Source organism: Grampus griseus, assembly GCF_964374135.1.
Source record: "Grampus griseus genome assembly, chromosome: 2".
Lineage (NCBI taxonomy): Eukaryota > Metazoa > Chordata > Mammalia > Artiodactyla > Delphinidae > Grampus > Grampus griseus.
The window spans coordinates 50,589,531-50,593,281 of NC_139018.1; positions in this window are offsets into that span (position 1 = coordinate 50,589,531).

A 3,751-nucleotide genomic window follows, 5' to 3' on the forward strand; every position below is an offset into this window, starting at 1 on the left:
TCATTTGGGCACATATTGAGTTGAATTTGAAGCTTGAGAAAATATGGATTTTGGAGTCATCAGCATTTAGTTTTCATTGAAGTATTAGGACTTTACGGCCAGGTGAAGGAGTCATAGGGAAGAGAAATTGAAAATTTATGGGAGAAAAAGGAATCATTGTCAGATTGTGAGAGGAAGCTGGGAAATTGGGATAGATTCTTTTATCTTCAATTTCTTAACATGAAAAATATCAAACATAAAGAAAAGTTGAAAAAAATAGTTCAAGGAATACCTGTGTACTCTCCACTTAAGTTTAATAATTGTTACTATTTCCATAATAGCTTTATATTTGTTTATATGTGTGTGTCTACATTTTTCGTTTTGCTGAATTATTTGAAAGTTACACTTCAGCATTCATTTCCTAAAAATAGGGGCATTCATATATATAATCACAATATTATTATCACATTTAAGTAATTAAAAGTTATTACTTAATATAATTTAATATCCAATCCATATTCAAGATTCCCAAATTTCATTGGGAATAAATAAAAAACATGGGGCTGGGCTTCCCTGGTGGCGCAGTGGTTGAGAGTCCGCCTGCCGATGCAGGGGACACGGGTTCGTGCCCCGGTCCGGGAAGATCCCACATGCCGTGGAGCGGCTGGGCCTGTGAGCCATGCCCACTGAGCCTGCGCGTCCGGAGACTGTGCTCCGCAACGGGAGAGGCCACAGCAGCGAGAGGCCCGCGTACCGCAAAAAAAACAACAACATTTATCACCTCACACAGTTTTTGTAGGTTGGGAATTTAGGAACAGCCTGGCTGGGTGATTCAGCCTCGTCTCTCTGAGGTTGCAGTCAAGATACTGGAGAGAGTTGTAGTCATCTGAGGACTTCACTAGGGCTGGAAGATCTGCTTCTGAAATTGTTCACAGTTGCTGGCATGTGGATGGCAAGTTGGTGCTGGCTGTTGCAGGAGGCCTTGATTTCTTAACACATGGACCTTTCCAAGAGCTGCTTGAGGGCAGCTGGTTTCCTCCAAGAGAATCTTGGGTGATTTTGCTGTTTAAAATGGACTCCAAGCATAGTGATGAAGTGCTTTCTAGTGTTCCAAGGCATAAGAAGGCTGTCATTTGCCTTAGGAAGAAAACACATGTGTTAGATAAGCTTCCTTCAGGCATGAATTATAGTGCTGCTGCCTCTGAGTTCAATGTTAATGAATCAACAATATATATTAAAGATGTCTTTAAACAGAAACACACATAAAGCAAGGTTATGTGCTGATAAGTTGATGAAAATGCTGTGACCAGAGGCTCAGAGGAGCCTTACCCCTTACCCTAGGAGCAATGATTATTTGCTAATTCAGTGTTGGTGGTGACTGTCTAGAACGTAATCACCTTGAATAATGAGAATCAACTGTTTATTTATCCATATTTATTTCCTCTCCTTTCTTACATAAAAGTTCAAATTTTCATTGCAGTTTTTTGTCATTGGAATATATTTTGGGAGCAGGCGACAATCACTGCCTCTGCCCCCCCCCCCCCCCGCAGGAACCTGTGCCGGCTGCCATACCTGCACACCCCCTATCAAGGGGATAATGGCCAGCATACACTTAGGAAAGAGGTGGAAAGCATCCAAACTAAAAGCAGCCCTAGGGCCAAAAATATTAAACCAATACAAGCTATACAAGGATGCTCCTGCATATAAATAGCCTTCCAAGACTACAGAAGATAATTGTTTCTCCTAAATTCACAGAGTAAGAGAAATATAAGTAAAATGAAGAAGCAGAGGAACCACTCCCAGTTAAAAGATCCAGAGAATTCCCCTAAAGGAACAAACAATGAAACAGTCCTCTTCAGTCTAATAGACACCGAGTTCAAAAAGGAAGTAAAGAAGATATTGAAGGAATTAAGAAAGCTTATCAGCAGAAATGCAGATTACTGTAAAAAGGAACTAGAAACTATAAGGAGGAGGCAAGAAAAATTAGGAAATTCATTTGCTGAGATGAAACCTGAACTAAAGACAATGAATAGCAGAATGAATAATGCAGAAGAACGAATAAGTGATCTGGAAGACAGAATAATGGAAATCACCCAATCAGAACAGCAGACAGAAAGCCAAATGAAAAAAAAAATTGAAAGCAATATAAGACACCTATGGGATAATATAAAGTGTGCCAATCTACACATAATAGGGATCCCAGGAGAAGAAAGAGAAAAGGGGATTGAAAATGTAATTGGAATGTATTTCACTGAAAATATACAGAGAGCTGTGTTCAAAAATCACTTTTTGGGGCTTCCCTGGTGGTGCAGTGGTTAAGAATCCGCCTGCTAATGAAAGGGACACGGGTTCAAGCCCTGGTCCGGGAAGATCCCACATGCCGTGGAGCAACTAAGCCCGTGCGCCACAACTACTGAGCCTGCACTCTAGAGCCCGCGAGTCACAACTACTGAAGCCCGCGCGCCTAGAGCCTGTGCTCCGCAACAAGAGAAGCCACCGCAATGAGAAGCCCGCGCACCACAACAAAGAGTAGCCCCCGCTCGCCGCAACTAGAGAAAACCAGCGCACAGCAACAAAGACCCAATACAGCCAAAAATGAATAAATTAAATAAATTAAGAAAAAAAGAAGGGGACAGATCCCCCCCTTTAATTAAAAAAATCACTTTTCTCTGTGATGTTACGTTACCAATTCAATATACAGGTATATTGGTTTTGGTCTGCTTTCAGTTTTGTTTACTTTTTTCTTTTCTGTTTTTGAATATGAAAAACATATACATTGATTGACAGAAGTCTCACTACAAAGAAAGGTCTCACTTCCATCTTTATCCCTTCCAGCCGTAAAGGTTAATCATTTTTTGGTGTGTCCAGTGTTACCTTTAAGAGGTTTTTTAAAATACAAATTCAAGTAAACAAATATGTATATATATTCTTATGTTCCCTCCTTTACCATATTTTGCTTTTTGTTGTTGTTGTTATCCGGATATCCTGGAGGTCACCGTGTATCCGTTCTTAGAAACCATCCTCACGTTTTATGAGACGGAGCGTTCACTTATAAGCACTCCACGGTTTTATTTAACTCACTGAAGCAACCGTTTTGAAGCTGGCACATTAACAGCTCACTTGCTGCAATCAGACCGAGTTCAAATCCTGGCTCCCTCACTTACTTACAGAACGTTTCATCTTGAGTGAGCCATCTACCATCTTTGTGTCTTACTCTCCTAATCTGTAAAATGAGGATGTTGAAAAAACAGCACACAACTCATTAGGCTTTAGGAGCAATACGTCAATTAATACGTTAAAACGCTTATGATAGTACATGGTGCATAGGAAGCCCGCAACTTAAATAAAAAGCGGGGTGGGTGAGAATGATGGTGATGTGTAGCAGCTTCGAGTGAATGTCGGGGAAAACCCTGTGGTGACACAAAGCATAAGGGCGCCAGGGTCCGGGAGGAGCCCGACCGGAGTCACGGAAGGTGGAGGGTAGCGATGGGAGTACTAAGTGGCCCAACGAAGCATTTGAGATAGGGAAGCACATTCCCAACCAGACACCAGGGAAAGACGCCCTCGCTCTTCAGTCTCCGAGCAACAGAGCAGTGCAGGGTCGTCTTCTTCTGCAGCCTAGTGGGTGCGGAACTGCAGCTTTCCAGGCGTGCGACACCGAAGTCTCCGCGCACTGAGGGAGGAGGAGCAGTGGCAGAGAGAACCGGCGCGTCTGGGGCGGGACCAGGACAGGGACGGGGCGGGGCCGTAGCCGTGGCGCCAAAAAGCGAAC